The sequence below is a fragment of the Pleuronectes platessa genome, chromosome 8, assembly GCF_947347685.1.
Source record: "Pleuronectes platessa chromosome 8, fPlePla1.1, whole genome shotgun sequence".
In the NCBI taxonomy this organism is placed as follows: Eukaryota; Metazoa; Chordata; class Actinopteri; order Pleuronectiformes; family Pleuronectidae; genus Pleuronectes; species Pleuronectes platessa.
In genome coordinates, this window is record NC_070633.1 from 7,274,935 (window position 1) to 7,293,654 (window position 18,720).

General features: G+C 43.3%; 43 non-coding genes across 43 annotated transcripts; all 43 read right to left on the reverse strand.

The window, feature by feature from the left end:
* Window positions 1–214: 214 nt before the first annotated feature.
* Window positions 215–296, reverse strand: trnal-uag (transfer RNA leucine (anticodon UAG)). The gene has a single exon. It is a non-coding gene; the product is annotated as a tRNA-Leu (tRNA).
* Window positions 297–605: 309 nt separating this feature from the next.
* Window positions 606–677, reverse strand: trnam-cau (transfer RNA methionine (anticodon CAU)). Its single transcript has one exon. It is a non-coding gene; the product is annotated as a tRNA-Met (tRNA).
* A 310-nt stretch (window positions 678–987) lies between these two features.
* Window positions 988–1,069, reverse strand: trnal-aag (transfer RNA leucine (anticodon AAG)). Its single transcript has one exon. It is a non-coding gene; the product is annotated as a tRNA-Leu (tRNA).
* A 322-nt stretch (window positions 1,070–1,391) lies between these two features.
* On the reverse strand, window positions 1,392–1,463 carry trnam-cau (transfer RNA methionine (anticodon CAU)). Its single transcript has one exon. It is a non-coding gene; the product is annotated as a tRNA-Met (tRNA).
* A 714-nt stretch (window positions 1,464–2,177) lies between these two features.
* On the reverse strand, window positions 2,178–2,249 carry trnam-cau (transfer RNA methionine (anticodon CAU)). Its single transcript has one exon. It is a non-coding gene; the product is annotated as a tRNA-Met (tRNA).
* A 288-nt stretch (window positions 2,250–2,537) lies between these two features.
* Window positions 2,538–2,619, reverse strand: trnal-uag (transfer RNA leucine (anticodon UAG)). The gene has a single exon. It is a non-coding gene; the product is annotated as a tRNA-Leu (tRNA).
* A 309-nt stretch (window positions 2,620–2,928) lies between these two features.
* Window positions 2,929–3,000, reverse strand: trnam-cau (transfer RNA methionine (anticodon CAU)). The gene has a single exon. It is a non-coding gene; the product is annotated as a tRNA-Met (tRNA).
* Window positions 3,001–3,714: 714 nt separating this feature from the next.
* On the reverse strand, window positions 3,715–3,786 carry trnam-cau (transfer RNA methionine (anticodon CAU)). Its single transcript has one exon. It is a non-coding gene; the product is annotated as a tRNA-Met (tRNA).
* A 284-nt stretch (window positions 3,787–4,070) lies between these two features.
* On the reverse strand, window positions 4,071–4,152 carry trnal-aag (transfer RNA leucine (anticodon AAG)). The gene has a single exon. It is a non-coding gene; the product is annotated as a tRNA-Leu (tRNA).
* Window positions 4,153–4,474: 322 nt separating this feature from the next.
* trnam-cau (transfer RNA methionine (anticodon CAU)) lies at window positions 4,475–4,546 on the reverse strand. Its single transcript has one exon. It is a non-coding gene; the product is annotated as a tRNA-Met (tRNA).
* Window positions 4,547–4,834: 288 nt separating this feature from the next.
* On the reverse strand, window positions 4,835–4,916 carry trnal-uag (transfer RNA leucine (anticodon UAG)). The gene has a single exon. It is a non-coding gene; the product is annotated as a tRNA-Leu (tRNA).
* Window positions 4,917–5,225: 309 nt separating this feature from the next.
* trnam-cau (transfer RNA methionine (anticodon CAU)) lies at window positions 5,226–5,297 on the reverse strand. Its single transcript has one exon. It is a non-coding gene; the product is annotated as a tRNA-Met (tRNA).
* A 280-nt stretch (window positions 5,298–5,577) lies between these two features.
* trnal-aag (transfer RNA leucine (anticodon AAG)) lies at window positions 5,578–5,659 on the reverse strand. The gene has a single exon. It is a non-coding gene; the product is annotated as a tRNA-Leu (tRNA).
* Window positions 5,660–5,981: 322 nt separating this feature from the next.
* On the reverse strand, window positions 5,982–6,053 carry trnam-cau (transfer RNA methionine (anticodon CAU)). Its single transcript has one exon. It is a non-coding gene; the product is annotated as a tRNA-Met (tRNA).
* Window positions 6,054–6,341: 288 nt separating this feature from the next.
* trnal-uag (transfer RNA leucine (anticodon UAG)) lies at window positions 6,342–6,423 on the reverse strand. Its single transcript has one exon. It is a non-coding gene; the product is annotated as a tRNA-Leu (tRNA).
* A 665-nt stretch (window positions 6,424–7,088) lies between these two features.
* Window positions 7,089–7,170, reverse strand: trnal-aag (transfer RNA leucine (anticodon AAG)). Its single transcript has one exon. It is a non-coding gene; the product is annotated as a tRNA-Leu (tRNA).
* A 322-nt stretch (window positions 7,171–7,492) lies between these two features.
* Window positions 7,493–7,564, reverse strand: trnam-cau (transfer RNA methionine (anticodon CAU)). Its single transcript has one exon. It is a non-coding gene; the product is annotated as a tRNA-Met (tRNA).
* A 288-nt stretch (window positions 7,565–7,852) lies between these two features.
* On the reverse strand, window positions 7,853–7,934 carry trnal-uag (transfer RNA leucine (anticodon UAG)). The gene has a single exon. It is a non-coding gene; the product is annotated as a tRNA-Leu (tRNA).
* A 309-nt stretch (window positions 7,935–8,243) lies between these two features.
* Window positions 8,244–8,315, reverse strand: trnam-cau (transfer RNA methionine (anticodon CAU)). Its single transcript has one exon. It is a non-coding gene; the product is annotated as a tRNA-Met (tRNA).
* A 310-nt stretch (window positions 8,316–8,625) lies between these two features.
* Window positions 8,626–8,707, reverse strand: trnal-aag (transfer RNA leucine (anticodon AAG)). The gene has a single exon. It is a non-coding gene; the product is annotated as a tRNA-Leu (tRNA).
* A 322-nt stretch (window positions 8,708–9,029) lies between these two features.
* Window positions 9,030–9,101, reverse strand: trnam-cau (transfer RNA methionine (anticodon CAU)). The gene has a single exon. It is a non-coding gene; the product is annotated as a tRNA-Met (tRNA).
* Window positions 9,102–9,815: 714 nt separating this feature from the next.
* Window positions 9,816–9,887, reverse strand: trnam-cau (transfer RNA methionine (anticodon CAU)). Its single transcript has one exon. It is a non-coding gene; the product is annotated as a tRNA-Met (tRNA).
* Window positions 9,888–10,175: 288 nt separating this feature from the next.
* Window positions 10,176–10,257, reverse strand: trnal-uag (transfer RNA leucine (anticodon UAG)). Its single transcript has one exon. It is a non-coding gene; the product is annotated as a tRNA-Leu (tRNA).
* A 309-nt stretch (window positions 10,258–10,566) lies between these two features.
* Window positions 10,567–10,638, reverse strand: trnam-cau (transfer RNA methionine (anticodon CAU)). The gene has a single exon. It is a non-coding gene; the product is annotated as a tRNA-Met (tRNA).
* A 310-nt stretch (window positions 10,639–10,948) lies between these two features.
* On the reverse strand, window positions 10,949–11,030 carry trnal-aag (transfer RNA leucine (anticodon AAG)). The gene has a single exon. It is a non-coding gene; the product is annotated as a tRNA-Leu (tRNA).
* A 322-nt stretch (window positions 11,031–11,352) lies between these two features.
* trnam-cau (transfer RNA methionine (anticodon CAU)) lies at window positions 11,353–11,424 on the reverse strand. Its single transcript has one exon. It is a non-coding gene; the product is annotated as a tRNA-Met (tRNA).
* A 288-nt stretch (window positions 11,425–11,712) lies between these two features.
* trnal-uag (transfer RNA leucine (anticodon UAG)) lies at window positions 11,713–11,794 on the reverse strand. The gene has a single exon. It is a non-coding gene; the product is annotated as a tRNA-Leu (tRNA).
* A 309-nt stretch (window positions 11,795–12,103) lies between these two features.
* On the reverse strand, window positions 12,104–12,175 carry trnam-cau (transfer RNA methionine (anticodon CAU)). The gene has a single exon. It is a non-coding gene; the product is annotated as a tRNA-Met (tRNA).
* A 310-nt stretch (window positions 12,176–12,485) lies between these two features.
* Window positions 12,486–12,567, reverse strand: trnal-aag (transfer RNA leucine (anticodon AAG)). Its single transcript has one exon. It is a non-coding gene; the product is annotated as a tRNA-Leu (tRNA).
* A 322-nt stretch (window positions 12,568–12,889) lies between these two features.
* trnam-cau (transfer RNA methionine (anticodon CAU)) lies at window positions 12,890–12,961 on the reverse strand. Its single transcript has one exon. It is a non-coding gene; the product is annotated as a tRNA-Met (tRNA).
* A 288-nt stretch (window positions 12,962–13,249) lies between these two features.
* Window positions 13,250–13,331, reverse strand: trnal-uag (transfer RNA leucine (anticodon UAG)). The gene has a single exon. It is a non-coding gene; the product is annotated as a tRNA-Leu (tRNA).
* A 309-nt stretch (window positions 13,332–13,640) lies between these two features.
* On the reverse strand, window positions 13,641–13,712 carry trnam-cau (transfer RNA methionine (anticodon CAU)). The gene has a single exon. It is a non-coding gene; the product is annotated as a tRNA-Met (tRNA).
* A 714-nt stretch (window positions 13,713–14,426) lies between these two features.
* Window positions 14,427–14,498, reverse strand: trnam-cau (transfer RNA methionine (anticodon CAU)). The gene has a single exon. It is a non-coding gene; the product is annotated as a tRNA-Met (tRNA).
* Window positions 14,499–14,782: 284 nt separating this feature from the next.
* trnal-aag (transfer RNA leucine (anticodon AAG)) lies at window positions 14,783–14,864 on the reverse strand. The gene has a single exon. It is a non-coding gene; the product is annotated as a tRNA-Leu (tRNA).
* Window positions 14,865–15,186: 322 nt separating this feature from the next.
* On the reverse strand, window positions 15,187–15,258 carry trnam-cau (transfer RNA methionine (anticodon CAU)). The gene has a single exon. It is a non-coding gene; the product is annotated as a tRNA-Met (tRNA).
* A 288-nt stretch (window positions 15,259–15,546) lies between these two features.
* trnal-uag (transfer RNA leucine (anticodon UAG)) lies at window positions 15,547–15,628 on the reverse strand. The gene has a single exon. It is a non-coding gene; the product is annotated as a tRNA-Leu (tRNA).
* A 309-nt stretch (window positions 15,629–15,937) lies between these two features.
* Window positions 15,938–16,009, reverse strand: trnam-cau (transfer RNA methionine (anticodon CAU)). The gene has a single exon. It is a non-coding gene; the product is annotated as a tRNA-Met (tRNA).
* Window positions 16,010–16,319: 310 nt separating this feature from the next.
* On the reverse strand, window positions 16,320–16,401 carry trnal-aag (transfer RNA leucine (anticodon AAG)). The gene has a single exon. It is a non-coding gene; the product is annotated as a tRNA-Leu (tRNA).
* Window positions 16,402–17,079: 678 nt separating this feature from the next.
* trnal-aag (transfer RNA leucine (anticodon AAG)) lies at window positions 17,080–17,161 on the reverse strand. Its single transcript has one exon. It is a non-coding gene; the product is annotated as a tRNA-Leu (tRNA).
* A 322-nt stretch (window positions 17,162–17,483) lies between these two features.
* Window positions 17,484–17,555, reverse strand: trnam-cau (transfer RNA methionine (anticodon CAU)). The gene has a single exon. It is a non-coding gene; the product is annotated as a tRNA-Met (tRNA).
* Window positions 17,556–17,843: 288 nt separating this feature from the next.
* trnal-uag (transfer RNA leucine (anticodon UAG)) lies at window positions 17,844–17,925 on the reverse strand. Its single transcript has one exon. It is a non-coding gene; the product is annotated as a tRNA-Leu (tRNA).
* A 309-nt stretch (window positions 17,926–18,234) lies between these two features.
* trnam-cau (transfer RNA methionine (anticodon CAU)) lies at window positions 18,235–18,306 on the reverse strand. Its single transcript has one exon. It is a non-coding gene; the product is annotated as a tRNA-Met (tRNA).
* A 310-nt stretch (window positions 18,307–18,616) lies between these two features.
* Window positions 18,617–18,698, reverse strand: trnal-aag (transfer RNA leucine (anticodon AAG)). The gene has a single exon. It is a non-coding gene; the product is annotated as a tRNA-Leu (tRNA).
* Window positions 18,699–18,720: the final 22 nt, after the last annotated feature.

The following is an 18,720-nucleotide window of genomic DNA, read 5'->3' on the forward strand; positions in this document are numbered from 1 at the left end:
GACTCAGCGAAAAATACAGGCAAATGTGACTCAATGGGAAGGCGCCCTGTGTTACCTTGTTTGAAAACCAGACTGAAGGAATAGAAAATCACCTCCTGTATGGACATTGCACATGCTACGAAGCTCAGCTGGCTCTTGCAGTTTTCAACAACAACAGATCTTACAGTAGAAAGTACTACAAGTAGCCAACACATACAAGCAAATAGCAGTTGATTGGCAGTGGTGGGATTTGAACCCACGCCTCCTGAGAGACTGGAGCCTAAATCCAGCGCCTTAGACCACTCGGCCACACTACCATTAAATCTGATTTTACCCAAACAATTCTGAGTCGTCTGAATGAAAAGTCCACTTTGACGACAATTGGACAATCAAATCGAAGAAACACATGGAAGAACATTCGAAACTTCAAACACATACCCTCTGGGAGTATAGAGCTTGACTCAAGATCAAAAGACCACTAAACTATCAGCCAAGTTCAGGGCTTTAGCTCTTGGGTCAATTCTGTCATATTATCAACTTCAAAAGCCAAAGCAAGTCACTTTCAGCAGTAGGTGAGTTCATGTTCAGAAGGAAAGGGAGACATAGCAGTGTAAAAAGGATTACTTTAGCAGAGGATGGTTTCGATCCATCGACCTCTGGGTTATGGGCCCAGCACGCTTCCGCTGCGCCACTCTGCTCTTGTTTATTGAAATAATTTCATATGAACATAGTCTTTGGTTTTAATAGGTTTAATCAGCAGTTGAATCGACTGGACAAGGAGGAAGTTATTGGTAAATGTGAAGTTATGTGCCCCAATCTGAAGGTGCACATCTTAACTCTTACCTTGTTTGAAAACCAGACAGGAGAAAAAGAAAATTACCTCCTGTACACCTCATGTGATATCCCATATGCTACAAAGCTCAGGTGGCTGTTGCAGTTTTGAACAACAAGAGATCCTCTTATAGTAGATAAGCTGCACGTAGCCAATACATTCAACTGACAGTCTATTGGCAGTGGTGGGATTTGAACCCACGCCTCCTTAGAGACTGGAGCCTTAATCCAGCGCCTTTGACCACTCGGCCACACTACCGTTGGGAACTAGATTTTACCCAAACAAACCGGAGGGGGTTAGATGTAAATGACACTTTGGCGACAATTGGACAATCTTAACGAAGACACACATGGAAGATTATTAGAAACTTCAAACACATATCCTGTGGGAGTATAGAGCTTTACTCGAGATCAAAGACCACAAAAATGTCAGCCAAGTTCAGGGCTTCAGCTCTTGGGTCAATTCTGTCACATTTTCAACTTCAAAAGCAAGTCACTTTCAGCAGGAGATGAGTTAATGTTTAGAAGGCAAGGACAAGGGGAACATAACAGATAACATGGGAGTTGATAAAGGATTCCTTTAGCAGAGGATGGTTTCGATCCATCGACCTCTGGGTTATGGGCCCAGCACGCTTCCGCTGCGCCACTCTGCTCTTGTTTATTGAAATAATTTCATACGGACATAGTCTTTGGTTTTAATAGGTTTTATCAGCAGTTGAATCGACTGGACAAGGAGGAAGTTATTGGTAAATGTGGAGTTATGTGCCCCAATCTGAAGGTGCACATCTTAACTCTTACCTTGTTTGAAAACCAGACAGGAGAAAAAGAAAATTACCTCCTGTACACCTCATGTGATATCCCATATGCTACAAAGCTCAGGTGGCTGTTGCAGTTTTGAACAACAAGAGATCCTCTTATAGTAGATAAGCTGCACGTAGCCAATACATTCAACTGACAGTCTATTGGCAGTGGTGGGATTTGAACCCACGCCTCCTGACAGACTGGAGCCTTAATCCAGCGCCTTTGACCACTCGGCCACACTACCGTTGGGAACTAGATTTTACCAAAACAAACCGGAGGGGGTTAGATGTAAATGACACTTTGGCGACAATTGGACAATCTTAACGAAGACACACATGGAAGAACATTAGAAACTTCAAACACATATCCTGTGGGAGTAGAGAGCTTTACTCGAGATCAAAGACCACAAAAATATCAGCCAAGTTCAGGGCTTCAGCTCTTGGGTCAATTCTGTCACATTTTCAACTTCAAAAGCAAGTCACTTTCAGCAGGAGATGAGTTAATGTTTAGAAGGCAAGGACAAGGGGAACATAACAGATAACATGGGAGTTGATAAAGGATTCCTTTAGCAGAGGATGGTTTCGATCCATCGACCTCTGGGTTATGGGCCCAGCACGCTTCCGCTGCGCCACTCTGCTGTTTTACAATGAAACAGTTTCATATGAACACAGTCCATTGTTTCAATGGGTTGGCTTAGCAGTTAAATCAAGTGGACTCAGCGAAAAATACAGGCAAATGTGACTCAATGGGAAGGCGCCCTGTGTTACCTTGTTTGAAAACCAGACTGAAGGAATAGAAAATCACCTCCTGTATGGACATTGCACATGCTACGAAGCTCAGCTGGCTCTTGCAGTTTTCAACAACAACAGATCTTACAGTAGAAAGTACTACAAGTAGCCAACACATACAAGCAAATAGCAGTTGATTGGCAGTGGTGGGATTTGAACCCACGCCTCCTGAGAGACTGGAGCCTAAATCCAGCGCCTTAGACCACTCGGCCACACTACCATTAAATCTGATTTTACCCAAACAATTCTGAGTCGTCTGAATGAAAAGTCCACTTTGACGACAATTGGACAATCAAATCGAAGAAACACATGGAAGAACATTCGAAACTTCAAACACATACCCTCTGGGAGTATAGAGCTTGACTCAAGATCAAAAGACCACTAAACTATCAGCCAAGTTCAGGGCTTTAGCTCTTGGGTCAATTCTGTCATATTATCAACTTCAAAAGCCAAAGCAAGTCACTTTCAGCAGTAGGTGAGTTCATGTTCAGAAGGAAAGGGAGACATAGCAGTGTAAAAAGGATTACTTTAGCAGAGGATGGTTTCGATCCATCGACCTCTGGGTTATGGGCCCAGCACGCTTCCGCTGCGCCACTCTGCTCTTGTTTATTGAAATAATTTCATATGAACATAGTCTTTGGTTTTAATAGGTTTTATCAGCAGTTGAATCGACTGGACAAGGAGGAAGTTATTGGTAAATGTGAAGTTATGTGCCCCAATCTGAAGGTGCACATCTTAACTCTTACCTTGTTTGAAAACCAGACAGGAGAAAAAGAAAATTACCTCCTGTACACCTCATGTGATATCCCATATGCTACAAAGCTCAGGTGGCTGTTGCAGTTTTGAACAACAAGAGATCCTCTTATAGTAGATAAGCTGCACGTAGCCAATACATTCAACTGACAGTCTATTGGCAGTGGTGGGATTTGAACCCACGCCTCCTGACAGACTGGAGCCTTAATCCAGCGCCTTTGACCACTCGGCCACACTACCGTTGGGAAACAGATTTTACCCAAACAAACCGGAGGGGGTTAGATGTAAATGACACTTTGGCGACAATTGGACAATCTTAACGAAGACACAGATGGAAGAACATTAGAAACTTCAAACACATATCCTGTGGGAGTATAGAGCTTTACTCGAGATCAAAGCCCACAAAAATATCAGCCAAGTTCAGGGCTTCAGCTCTTGGGTCAATTCTGTCACATTTTCAACTTCAAAAGCAAGTCACTTTCAGCAGGAGATGAGTTAATGTTTAGAAGGCAAGGACAAGGGGAACATAACAGATAACATGGGAGTTGATAAAGGATTCCTTTAGCAGAGGATGGTTTCGATCCATCGACCTCTGGGTTATGGGCCCAGCACGCTTCCGCTGCGCCACTCTGCTCTTGTTTATTGAAATAATTTCATACGGACATAGTCTTTGGTTTTAATAGGTTTTATCAGCAGTTGAATCGACTGGACAAGGAGGAAGTTATTGGTAAATGTGAAGTTATGTGCCCCAATCTGAAGGTGCACATCTTAACTCTTACCTCGTTTGAAAACCAGACAGGAGAAAAAGAAAATTACCTCCTGTACACCCCATATGCTACAAAGCTCAGCCGGCTGTTGCAGTTTTCTACAACTAGTAGATAAGCTGCACGTAGCCAATACATTCAACTGACAGTCTATTGGCAGTGGTGGGATTTGAACCCACGCCTCCTGAGAGACTGGAGCCTTAATCCAGCGCCTTTGACCACTCGGCCACACTACCGTTGGGAACTAGATTTTACCCAAACAAACCGGAGGGGGTTAGATGTAAATGACACTTTGGCGACAATTGGACAATCTTAACGAAGACACAGATGGAAGAACATTAGAAACTTCAAACACATATCCTGTGGGAGTATAGAGCTTTACTCGAGATCAAAGCCCACAAAAATATCAGCCAAGTTCAGGGCTTCAGCTCTTGGGTCAATTCTGTCACATTTTCAACTTCAAAAGCAAGTCACTTTCAGCAGGAGATGAGTTAATGTTTAGAAGGCAAGGACAAGAGGAACATAACAGATAACATGGGAGTTGATAAAGGATTCCTTTAGCAGAGGATGGTTTCGATCCATCGACCTCTGGGTTATGGGCCCAGCACGCTTCCGCTGCGCCACTCTGCTGTTTTACAATGAAACAGTTTCATATGAACACAGTCCATTGTTTCAATGGGTTGGCTTAGCAGTTAAATCAAGTGGACTCAGCGAAAAATACAGGCAAATGTGACTCAATGGGAAGGCGCCCTGTGTTACCTTGTTTGAAAACCAGACTGAAGGAATAGAAAATCACCTCCTGTATGGACATTGCACATGCTACGAAGCTCAGCTGGCTCTTGCAGTTTTCAACAACAACAGATCTTACAGTAGAAAGTACTACAAGTAGCCAACACATACAAGCAAATAGCAGTTGATTGGCAGTGGTGGGATTTGAACCCACGCCTCCTGAGAGACTGGAGCCTAAATCCAGCGCCTTAGACCACTCGGCCACACTACCATTAAATCTGATTTTACCCAAACAATTCTGAGTCGTCTGAATGAAAAGTCCACTTTGACGACAATTGGACAATCAAATCGAAGAAACACATGGAAGAACATTCGAAACTTCAAACACATACCCTCTGGGAGTATAGAGCTTGACTCAAGATCAAAAGACCACTAAACTATCAGCCAAGTTCATGGCTTTAGCTCTTGGGTCAATTCTGTCATATTATCAACTTCAAAAGCCAAAGCAAGTCACTTTCAGCAGTAGGTGAGTTCATGTTCAGAAGGAAAGGGAGACATAGCAGTGTAAAAAGGATTACTTTAGCAGAGGATGGTTTCGATCCATCGACCTCTGGGTTATGGGCCCAGCACGCTTCCGCTGCGCCACTCTGCTCTTGTTTATTGAAATAATTTCATACGGACATAGTCTTTGGTTTTAATAGGTTTTATCAGCAGTTGAATCGACTGGACAAGGAGGAAGTTATTGGTAAATGTGAAGTTATGTGCCCCAATCTGAAGGTGCACATCTTAACTCTTACCTCGTTTGAAAAACAGGAGAAAAAGAAAATTACCTCCTGTACACCCCATATGCTACAAAGCTCAGCTGGCTGTTGCAGTTTTCTACAACTAGTAGATAAGCTGCACGTAGCCAATACATTCAACTGACAGTCTATTGGCAGTGGTGGGATTTGAACCCACGCCTCCTGAGAGACTGGAGCCTTAATCCAGCGCCTTTGACCACTCGGCCACACTACCGTTGGGAACTAGATTTTACCCAAACAAACCGGAGGGGGTTAGATGTAAATGACACTTTGGCGACAATTGGACAATCTTAACGAAGACACAGATGGAAGAACATTAGAAACTTCAAACACATATCCTGTGGGAGTATAGAGCTTTACTCGAGATCAAAGCCCACAAAAATATCAGCCAAGTTCAGGGCTTCAGCTCTTGGGTCAATTCTGTCACATTTTCAACTTCAAAAGCAAGTCACTTTCAGCAGGAGATGAGTTAATGTTTAGAAGGCAAGGACAAGAGGAACATAACAGATAACATGGGAGTTGATAAAGGATTCCTTTAGCAGAGGATGGTTTCGATCCATCGACCTCTGGGTTATGGGCCCAGCACGCTTCCGCTGCGCCACTCTGCTGTTTTACAATGAAACAGTTTCATATGAACACAGTCCATTGTTTCAATGGGTTGGCTTAGCAGTTAAATCAAGTGGACTCAGCGAAAAATACAGGCAAATGTGACTCAATGGGAAGGCGCCCTGTGTTACCTTGTTTGAAAACCAGACTGAAGGAATAGAAAATCACCTCCTGTATGGACATTGCACATGCTACGAAGCTCAGCTGGCTCTTGCAGTTTTCAACAACAACAGATCTTACAGTAGAAAGTACTACAAGTAGCCAACACATACAAGCAAATAGCAGTTGATTGGCAGTGGTGGGATTTGAACCCACGCCTCCTGAGAGACTGGAGCCTAAATCCAGCGCCTTAGACCACTCGGCCACACTACCATTAAATCTGATTTTACCCAAACAATTCTGAGTCGTCTGAATGAAAAGTCCACTTTGACGACAATTGGACAATAAAATCGAAGAAACACATGGAAGAACATTCGAAACTTCAAACACATACCCTCTGGGAGTATAGAGCTTGACTCAAGATCAAAAGACCACTAAACTATCAGCCAAGTTCATGGCTTTAGCTCTTGGGTCAATTCTGTCATATTATCAACTTCAAAAGCCAAAGCAAGTCACTTTCAGCAGTAGGTGAGTTCATGTTCAGAAGGAAAGGGAGACATAGCAGTGTAAAAAGGATTACTTTAGCAGAGGATGGTTTCGATCCATCGACCTCTGGGTTATGGGTCCAGCACGCTTCCGCTGCGCCACTCTGCTCTTGTTTATTGAAATAATTTCATACGGACATAGTCTTTGGTTTTAATAGGTTTTATCAGCAGTTGAATCGACTGGACAAGGAGGAAGTTATTGGTAAATGTGAAGTTATGTGCCCCAATCTGAAGGTGCACATCTTAACTCTTACCTCGTTTGAAAACCAGACAGGAGAAAAAGAAAATTACCTCCTGTACACCCCATATGCTACAAAGCTCAGCTGGCTGTTGCAGTTTTCTACAACTAGTAGATAAGCTGCACGTAGCCAATACATTCAACTGACAGTCTATTGGCAGTGGTGGGATTTGAACCCACGCCTCCTGAGAGACTGGAGCCTTAATCCAGCGCCTTTGACCACTCGGCCACACTACCGTTGGGAACTAGATTTTACCCAAACAAACCGGAGGGGGTTAGATGTAAATGACACTTTGGCGACAATTGGACAATCTTAACGAAGACACAGATGGAAGAACATTAGAAACTTCAAACACATATCCTGTGGGAGTATAGAGCTTTACTCGAGATCAAAGCCCACAAAAATATCAGCCAAGTTCAGGGCTTCAGCTCTTGGGTCAATTCTGTCACATTTTCAACTTCAAAAGCAAGTCACTTTCAGCAGGAGATGAGTTAATGTTTAGAAGGCAAGGACAAGAGGAACATAACAGATAACATGGGAGTTGATAAAGGATTCCTTTAGCAGAGGATGGTTTCGATCCATCGACCTCTGGGTTATGGGCCCAGCACGCTTCCGCTGCGCCACTCTGCTTTTTTACAATGAAACAGTTTCATATGAACACAGTCCATTGTTTCAATGGGTTGGCTTAGCAGTTAAATCAAGTGGACTCAGCGAAAAATACAGGCAAATGTGACTCAATGGGAAGGCGCCCTGTGTTACCTTGTTTGAAAACCAGACTGAAGGAATAGAAAATCACCTCCTGTATGGACATTGCACATGCTACGAAGCTCAGCTGGCTCTTGCAGTTTTCAACAACAACAGATCTTACAGTAGAAAGTACTACAAGTAGCCAACACATACAAGCAAATAGCAGTTGATTGGCAGTGGTGGGATTTGAACCCACGCCTCCTGAGAGACTGGAGCCTAAATCCAGCGCCTTAGACCACTCGGCCACACTACCATTAAATCTGATTTTACCCAAACAATTCTGAGTCGTCTGAATGAAAAGTCCACTTTGACGACAATTGGACAATCAAATCGAAGAAACACATGGAAGAACATTCGAAACTTCAAACACATACCCTCTGGGAGTATAGAGCTTGACTCAAGATCAAAAGACCACTAAACTATCAGCCAAGTTCAGGGCTTTAGCTCTTGGGTCAATTCTGTCATATTATCAACTTCAAAAGCCAAAGCAAGTCACTTTCAGCAGTAGGTGAGTTCATGTTCAGAAGGAAAGGGAGACATAGCAGTGTAAAAAGGATTACTTTAGCAGAGGATGGTTTCGATCCATCGACCTCTGGGTTATGGGCCCAGCACGCTTCCGCTGCGCCACTCTGCTCTTGTTTATTGAAATAATTTCATACGAACATAGTCTTTGGTTTTAATAGGTTTTATCAGCAGTTGAATCGACTGGACAAGGAGGAAGTTATTGGTAAATGTGAAGTTATGTGCCCCAATCTGAAGGTGCACATCTTAACTCTTACCTTGTTTGAAAACCAGACAGGAGAAAAAGAAAATTACCTCCTGTACACCTCATGTGATATCCCATATGCTACAAAGCTCAGGTGGCTGTTGCAGTTTTGAACAACAAGAGATCCTCTTATAGTAGATAAGCTGCACGTAGCCAATACATTCAACTGACAGTCTATTGGCAGTGGTGGGATTTGAACCCACGCCTCCTTAGAGACTGGAGCCTTAATCCAGCGCCTTTGACCACTCGGCCACACTACCGTTGGGAACTAGATTTTACCCAAACAAACCGGAGGGGGTTAGATGTAAATGACACTTTGGCGACAATTGGACAATCTTAACGAAGACACACATGGAAGATTATTAGAAACTTCAAACACATATCCTGTGGGAGTATAGAGCTTTACTCGAGATCAAAGACCACAAAAATGTCAGCCAAGTTCAGGGCTTCAGCTCTTGGGTCAATTCTGTCACATTTTCAACTTCAAAAGCAAGTCACTTTCAGCAGGAGATGAGTTAATGTTTAGAAGGCAAGGACAAGGGGAACATAACAGATAACATGGGAGTTGATAAAGGATTCCTTTAGCAGAGGATGGTTTCGATCCATCGACCTCTGGGTTATGGGCCCAGCACGCTTCCGCTGCGCCACTCTGCTCTTGTTTATTGAAATAATTTCATACGGACATAGTCTTTGGTTTTAATAGGTTTTATCAGCAGTTGAATCGACTGGACAAGGAGGAAGTTATTGGTAAATGTGGAGTTATGTGCCCCAATCTGAAGGTGCACATCTTAACTCTTACCTTGTTTGAAAACCAGACAGGAGAAAAAGAAAATTACCTCCTGTACACCTCATGTGATATCCCATATGCTACAAAGCTCAGGTGGCTGTTGCAGTTTTGAACAACAAGAGATCCTCTTATAGTAGATAAGCTGCACGTAGCCAATACATTCAACTGACAGTCTATTGGCAGTGGTGGGATTTGAACCAACGCCTCCTGACAGACTGGAGCCTTAATCCAGCGCCTTTGACCACTCGGCCACACTACCGTTGGGAACTAGATTTTACCAAAACAAACCGGAGGGGGTTAGATGTAAATGACACTTTGGCGACAATTGGACAATCTTAACGAAGACACACATGGAAGAACATTAGAAACTTCAAACACATATCCTGTGGGAGTATAGAGCTTTACTCGAGATCAAAGACCACAAAAATATCAGCCAAGTTCAGGGCTTCAGCTCTTGGGTCAATTCTGTCACATTTTCAACTTCAAAAGCAAGTCACTTTCAGCAGGAGATGAGTTAATGTTTAGAAGGCAAGGACAAGGGGAACATAACAGATAACATGGGAGTTGATAAAGGATTCCTTTAGCAGAGGATGGTTTCGATCCATCGACCTCTGGGTTATGGGCCCAGCACGCTTCCGCTGCGCCACTCTGCTGTTTTACAATGAAACAGTTTCATATGAACACAGTCCATTGTTTCAATGGGTTGGCTTAGCAGTTAAATCAAGTGGACTCAGCGAAAAATACAGGCAAATGTGACTCAATGGGAAGGCGCCCTGTGTTACCTTGTTTGAAAACCAGACTGAAGGAATAGAAAATCACCTCCTGTATGGACATTGCACATGCTACGAAGCTCAGCTGGCTCTTGCAGTTTTCAACAACAACAGATCTTACAGTAGAAAGTACTACAAGTAGCCAACACATACAAGCAAATAGCAGTTGATTGGCAGTGGTGGGATTTGAACCCACGCCTCCTGAGAGACTGGAGCCTAAATCCAGCGCCTTAGACCACTCGGCCACACTACCATTAAATCTGATTTTACCCAAACAATTCTGAGTCGTCTGAATGAAAAGTCCACTTTGACGACAATTGGACAATCAAATCGAAGAAACACATGGAAGAACATTCGAAACTTCAAACACATACCCTCTGGGAGTATAGAGCTTGACTCAAGATCAAAAGACCACTAAACTATCAGCCAAGTTCAGGGCTTTAGCTCTTGGGTCAATTCTGTCATATTATCAACTTCAAAAGCCAAAGCAAGTCACTTTCAGCAGTAGGTGAGTTCATGTTCAGAAGGAAAGGGAGACATAGCAGTGTAAAAAGGATTACTTTAGCAGAGGATGGTTTCGATCCATCGACCTCTGGGTTATGGGCCCAGCACGCTTCCGCTGCGCCACTCTGCTCTTGTTTATTGAAATAATTTCATACGAACATAGTCTTTGGTTTTAATAGGTTTAATCAGCAGTTGAATCGACTGGACAAGGAGGAAGTTATTGGTAAATGTGAAGTTATGTGCCCCAATCTGAAGGTGCACATCTTAACTCTTACCTTGTTTGAAAACCAGACAGGAGAAAAAGAAAATTACCTCCTGTACACCTCATGTGATATCCCATATGCTACAAAGCTCAGGTGGCTGTTGCAGTTTTGAACAACAAGAGATCCTCTTATAGTAGATAAGCTGCACGTAGCCAATACATTCAACTGACAGTCTATTGGCAGTGGTGGGATTTGAACCCACGCCTCCTGAGAGACTGGAGCCTTAATCCAGCGCCTTTGACCACTCGGCCACACTACCGTTGGGAACTAGATTTTACCCAAACAAACCGGAGGGGGTTAGATGTAAATGACACTTTGGCGACAATTGGACAATCTTAACGAAGACACAGATGGAAGAACATTAGAAACTTCAAACACATATCCTGTGGGAGTATAGAGCTTTACTCGAGATCAAAGCCCACAAAAATATCAGCCAAGTTCAGGGCTTCAGCTCTTGGGTCAATTCTGTCACATTTTCAACTTCAAAAGCAAGTCACTTTCAGCAGGAGATGAGTTAATGTTTAGAAGGCAAGGACAAGAGGAACATAACAGATAACATGGGAGTTGATAAAGGATTCCTTTAGCAGAGGATGGTTTCGATCCATCGACCTCTGGGTTATGGGCCCAGCACGCTTCCGCTGCGCCACTCTGCTGTTTTACAATGAAACAGTTTCATATGAACACAGTCCATTGTTTCAATGGGTTGGCTTAGCAGTTAAATCAAGTGGACTCAGCGAAAAATACAGGCAAATGTGACTCAATGGGAAGGCGCCCTGTGTTACCTTGTTTGAAAACCAGACTGAAGGAATAGAAAATCACCTCCTGTATGGACATTGCACATGCTACGAAGCTCAGCTGGCTCTTGCAGTTTTCAACAACAACAGATCTTACAGTAGAAAGTACTACAAGTAGCCAACACATACAAGCAAATAGCAGTTGATTGGCAGTGGTGGGATTTGAACCCACGCCTCCTGAGAGACTGGAGCCTAAATCCAGCGCCTTAGACCACTCGGCCACACTACCATTAAATCTGATTTTACCCAAACAATTCTGAGTCGTCTGAATGAAAAGTCCACTTTGACGACAATTGGACAATCAAATCGAAGAAACACATGGAAGAACATTCGAAACTTCAAACACATACCCTCTGGGAGTATAGAGCTTGACTCAAGATCAAAAGACCACTAAACTATCAGCCAAGTTCAGGGCTTTAGCTCTTGGGTCAATTCTGTCATATTATCAACTTCAAAAGCCAAAGCAAGTCACTTTCAGCAGTAGGTGAGTTCATGTTCAGAAGGAAAGGGAGACATAGCAGTGTAAAAAGGATTACTTTAGCAGAGGATGGTTTCGATCCATCGACCTCTGGGTTATGGGCCCAGCACGCTTCCGCTGCGCCACTCTGCTCTTGTTTATTGAAATAATTTCATATGAACATAGTCTTTGGTTTTAATAGGTTTAATCAGCAGTTGAATCGACTGGACAAGGAGGAAGTTATTGGTAAATGTGAAGTTATGTGCCCCAATCTGAAGGTGCACATCTTAACTCTTACCTTGTTTGAAAACCAGACAGGAGAAAAAGAAAATTACCTCCTGTACACCTCATGTGATATCCCATATGCTACAAAGCTCAGGTGGCTGTTGCAGTTTTGAACAACAAGAGATCCTCTTATAGTAGATAAGCTGCACGTAGCCAATACATTCAACTGACAGTCTATTGGCAGTGGTGGGATTTGAACCCACGCCTCCTGAGAGACTGGAGCCTTAATCCAGCGCCTTTGACCACTCGGCCACACTACCGTTGGGAACTAGATTTTACCCAAACAAACCGGAGGGGGTTAGATGTAAATGACACTTTGGCGACAATTGGACAATCTTAACGAAGACACACATGGAAGATTATTAGAAACTTCAAACACATATCCTGTGGGAGTATAGAGCTTTACTCGAGATCAAAGACCACAAAAATGTCAGCCAAGTTCAGGGCTTCAGCTCTTGGGTCAATTCTGTCACATTTTCAACTTCAAAAGCAAGTCACTTTCAGCAGGAGATGAGTTAATGTTTAGAAGGCAAGGACAAGGGGAACATAACAGATAACATGGGAGTTGATAAAGGATTCCTTTAGCAGAGGATGGTTTCGATCCATCGACCTCTGGGTTATGGGCCCAGCACGCTTCCGCTGCGCCACTCTGCTGTTTTACAATGAAACAGTTTCATATGAACACAGTCCATTGTTTCAATGGGTTGGCTTAGCAGTTAAATCAAGTGGACTCAGCGAAAAATACAGGCAAATGTGACTCAATGGGAAGGCGCCCTGTGTTACCTTGTTTGAAAACCAGACTGAAGGAATAGAAAATCACCTCCTGTATGGACATTGCACATGCTACGAAGCTCAGCTGGCTCTTGCAGTTTTCAACAACAACAGATCTTACAGTAGAAAGTACTACAAGTAGCCAACACATACAAGCAAATAGCAGTTGATTGGCAGTGGTGGGATTTGAACCCACGCCTCCTGAGAGACTGGAGCCTAAATCCAGCGCCTTAGACCACTCGGCCACACTACCATTAAATCTGATTTTACCCAAACAATTCTGAGTCGTCTGAATGAAAAGTCCACTTTGACGACAATTGGACAATCAAATCGAAGAAACACATGGAAGAACATTCGAAACTTCAAACACATACCCTCTGGGAGTATAGAGCTTGACTCAAGATCAAAAGACCACTAAACTATCAGCCAAGTTCAGGGCTTTAGCTCTTGGGTCAATTCTGTCATATTATCAACTTCAAAAGCCAAAGCAAGTCACTTTCAGCAGTAGGTGAGTTCATGTTCAGAAGGAAAGGGAGACATAGCAGTGTAAAAAGGATTACTTTAGCAGAGGATGGTTTCGATCCATCGACCTCTGGGTTATGGGCCCAGCACGCTTCCGCTGCGCCACTCTGCTCTTGTTTATTGAAATAATTTCATATGAACATAGTCTTTGGTTTTAATAGGTTTTATCAGCAGTTGAATCGACTGGACAAGGAGGAAGTTATTGGTAAATGTGAAGTTATGTGCCCCAATCTGAAGGTGCACATCTTAACTCTTACCTTGTTTGAAAACCAGACAGGAGAAAAAGAAAATTACCTCCTGTACACCTCATGTGATATCCCATATGCTACAAAGCTCAGGTGGCTGTTGCAGTTTTGAACAACAAGAGATCCTCTTATAGTAGATAAGCTGCACGTAGCCAATACATTCAACTGACAGTCTATTGGCAGTGGTGGGATTTGAACCCACGCCTCCTGACAGACTGGAGCCTTAATCCAGCGCCTTTGACCACTCGGCCACACTACCGTTGGGAAACAGATTTTACCCAAACAAACCGGAGGGGGTTAGATGTAAATGACACTTTGGCGACAATTGGACAATCTTAACGAAGACACAGATGGAAGAACATTAGAAACTTCAAACACATATCCTGTGGGAGTATAGAGCTTTACTCGAGATCAAAGCCCACAAAAATATCAGCCAAGTTCAGGGCTTCAGCTCTTGGGTCAATTCTGTCACATTTTCAACTTCAAAAGCAAGTCACTTTCAGCAGGAGATGAGTTAATGTTTAGAAGGCAAGGACAAGGGGAACATAACAGATAACATGGGAGTTGATAAAGGATTCCTTTAGCAGAGGATGGTTTCGATCCATCGACCTCTGGGTTATGGGCCCAGCACGCTTCCGCTGCGCCACTCTGCTCTTGTTTATTGAAATAATTTCATACGGACATAGTCTTTGGTTTTAATAGGTTTTATCAGCAGTTGAATCGACTGGACAAGGAGGAAGTTATTGGTAAATGTGAAGTTATGTGCCCCAATCTGAAGGTGCACATCTTAACTCTTACCTCGTTTGAAAACCAGACAGGAGAAAAAGAAAATTACCTCCTGTACACCCCATATGCTACAAAGCTCAGCCGGCTGTTGCAGTTTTCTACAACTAGTAGATAAGCTGCACGTAGCCAATACATTCAACTGACAGTCTATTGGCAGTGGTGGGATTTGAACCCACGCCTCCTGAGAGACTGGAGCCTTAATCCAGCGCCTTTGACCACTCGGCCACACTACCGTTGGGAACTAGATTTTACCCAAACAAACCGGAGGGGGTTAGATGTAAATGACACTTTGGCGACAATTGGACAATCTTAACGAAGACACAGATGGAAGAACATTAGAAACTTCAAACACATATCCTGTGGGAGTATAGAGCTTTACTCGAGATCAAAGCCCACAAAAATATCAGCCAAGTTCAGGGCTTCAGCTCTTGGGTCAATTCTGTCACATTTTCAACTTCAAAAGCAAGTCACTTTCAGCAGGAGATGAGTTAATGTTTAGAAGGCAAGGACAAGAGGAACATAACAGATAACATGGGAGTTGATAAAGGATTCCTTTAGCAGAGGATGGTTTCGATCCATCGACCTCTGGGTTATGGGCCCAGCACGCTTCCGCTGCGCCACTCTGCTGTTTTACAATGAAACAGTTTCATATGAACACAGTCCATTGTTTCAATGGGTTGGCTTAGCAGTTAAATCAAGTGGACTCAGCGAAAAATACAGGCAAATGTGACTCAATGGGAAGGCGCCCTGTGTTACCTTGTTTGAAAACCAGACTGAAGGAATAGAAAATCACCTCCTGTATGGACATTGCACATGCTACGAAGCTCAGCTGGCTCTTGCAGTTTTCAACAACAACAGATCTTACAGTAGAAAGTACTACAAGTAGCCAACACATACAAGCAAATAGCAGTTGATTGGCAGTGGTGGGATTTGAACCCACGCCTCCTGAGAGACTGGAGCCTAAATCCAGCGCCTTAGACCACTCGGCCACACTACCATTAAATCTGATTTTACCCAAACAATTCTGAGTCGTCTGAATGAAAAGTCCACTTTGACGACAATTGGACAATCAAATCGAAGAAACACATGGAAGAACATTCGAAACTTCAAACACATACCCTCTGGGAGTATAGAGCTTGACTCAAGATCAAAAGACCACTAAACTATCAGCCAAGTTCATGGCTTTAGCTCTTGGGTCAATTCTGTCATATTATCAACTTCAAAAGCCAAAGCAAGTCACTTTCAGCAGTAGGTGAGTTCATGTTCAGAAGGAAAGGGAGACATAGCAGTGTAAAAAGGATTACTTTAGCAGAGGATGGTTTCGATCCATCGACCTCTGGGTTATGGGCCCAGCACGCTTCCGCTGCGCCACTCTGCTCTTGTTTATTGAAATAATTTCATACGAACATAGTCTTTGGTTTTAATAGGTTTTATCAGCAGTTGAATCGACTGGACAAGGAGGAAGTTATTGGTAAATGTGAAGTTATGTGCCCCAATCTGAAGGTGCACATCTTAACTCTTACCTTGTTTGAAAACCAGACAGGAGAAAAAGAAAATTACCTCCTGTACACCTCATGTGATATCCCATATGCTACAAAGCTCAGGTGGCTGTTGCAGTTTTGAACAACAAGAGATCCTCTTATAGTAGATTAGCTGCACGTAGCCAATACATTCAACTGACAGTCTATTGGCAGTGGTGGGATTTGAACCCACGCCTCCTGAGAGACTGGAGCCTTAATCCAGCGCCTTTGACCACTCGGCCACACTACCGTTGGGAACTAGATTTTACCCAAACAAACCGGAGGGGGTTAGATGTAAATGACACTTTGGCGACAATTGGACAATCTTAACGAAGACACACATGGAAGATTATTAGAAACTTCAAACACATATCCTGTGGGAGTATAGAGCTTTACTCGAGATCAAAGACCACAAAAATGTCAGCCAAGTTCAGGGCTTCAGCTCTTGGGTCAATTCTGTCACATTTTCAACTTCAAAAGCAAGTCACTTTCAGCAGGAGATGAGTTAATGTTTAAAAGGCAAGGACAAGGGGAACATAACAGATAACATGGGAGTTGATAAAGGATTCCTTTAGCAGAGGATGGTTTCGATCCAGCGACCTCTGGGTTATGGGCCCAGCACGCTTCCGCTGCGCCACTCTGCTCTTGTTTATTGAAATAATTTCATACGGACATAGTCTTTGGTTTTAATAGGTTTTATCAGCAGTTGAATCGACTGGACAAGGAGGAAGTTATTGGTAAATGTGAAGTTATGTGCCCCAATCTGAAGGTGCACATCTTAACTCTTACCTCGTTTGAAAACCAGACAGGAGAAAAAGAAAATTACCTCCTGTACACCCCATATGCTACAAAGCTCAGCTGGCTGTTGCAGTTTTCTACAACTAGTAGATAAGCTGCACGTAGCCAATACATTCAACTGACAGTCTATTGGCAGTGGTGGGATTTGAACCCACGCCTCCTGAGAGACTGGAGCCTTAATCCAGCGCCTTTGACCACTCGGCCACACTACCGTTGGGAACTAGATTTTACCCAAACAAACCGGAGGGGGTTAGATGTAAATGACACTTTGGCGACAATTGGACAATCTTAACGAAGACACAGATGGAAGAACATTAGAAACTTCAAACACATATCCTGTGGGAGTATAGAGCTTTACTCGAGATCAAAGCCCACAAAAATATCAGCCAAGTTCAGGGCTTCAGCTCTTGGGTCAATTCTGTCACATTTTCAACTTCAAAAGCAAGTCACTTTCAGCAGGAGATGAGTTAATGTTTAGAAGGCAAGGACAAGAGGAACATAACAGATAACATGGGAGTTGATAAAGGATTCCTTTAGCAGAGGATGGTTTCGATCCATCGACCTCTGGGTTATGGGCCCAGCACGCTTCCGCTGCGCCACTCTGCTTTTTTACAATGAAACAGTTTCATATGAACACAGTCCATTGTTTCAATGGGTTGGCTTAGCAGTTAAATCAAGTGGACTCAGCGAAAAATACAGGCAAATGTGACTCAATGGGAAGGCGCCCTGTGTTACCTTGTTTGAAAACCAGACTGAAGGAATAGAAAATCACCTCCTGTATGGACATTGCACATGCTACGAAGCTCAGCTGGCTCTTGCAGTTTTCAACAACAACAGATCTTACAGTAGAAAGTACTACAAGTAGCCAACACATACAAGCAAATAGCAGTTGATTGGCAGTGGTGGGATTTGAACCCACGCCTCCTGAGAGACTGGAGCCTAAATCCAGCGCCTTAGACCACTCGGCCACACTACCATTAAATCTGATTTTACCCAAACAATTCTGAGTCGTCTGAATGAAAAGTCCACTTTGACGACAATTGGACAATCAAATCGAAGAAACACATGGAAGAACATTCGAAACTTCAAACACATACCCTCTGGGAGTATAGAGCTTGACTCAAGATCAAAAGACCACTAAACTATCAGCCAAGTTCAGGGCTTTAGCTCTTGGGTCAATTCTGTCATATTATCAACTTCAAAAGCCAAAGCAAGTCACTTTCAGCAGTAGGTGAGTTCATGTTCAGAAGGAAAGGGAGACATAGCAGTGTAAAAAGGATTACTTTAGCAGAGGATGGTTTCGATCCATCGACCTCTGGGTTATGGGCCCAGCACGCTTCCGCTGCGCCACTCTGCTCTTGTTTATTGAAATAATTTCATACGAACATAGTCTTTGGTTTTAATAGGTTTTATCAGCAGTTGAATCGACTGGACAAGGAGGAAGTTATTGGTAAATGTGAAGTTATGTGCCCCAATCTGAAGGTGCACATCTTAACTCTTACCTTGTTTGAAAACCAGACAGGAGAAAAAGAAAATTACCTCCTGTACACCTCATGTGATATCCCATATGCTACAAAGCTCAGGTGGCTGTTGCAGTTTTGAACAACAAGAGATCCTCTTATAGTAGATAAGCTGCACGTAGCCAATACATTCAACTGACAGTCTATTGGCAGTGGTGGGATTTGAACCCACGCCTCCTTAGAGACTGGAGCCTTAATCCAGCGCCTTTGACCACTCGGCCACACTACCGTTGGGAACTAGATTTTACCCA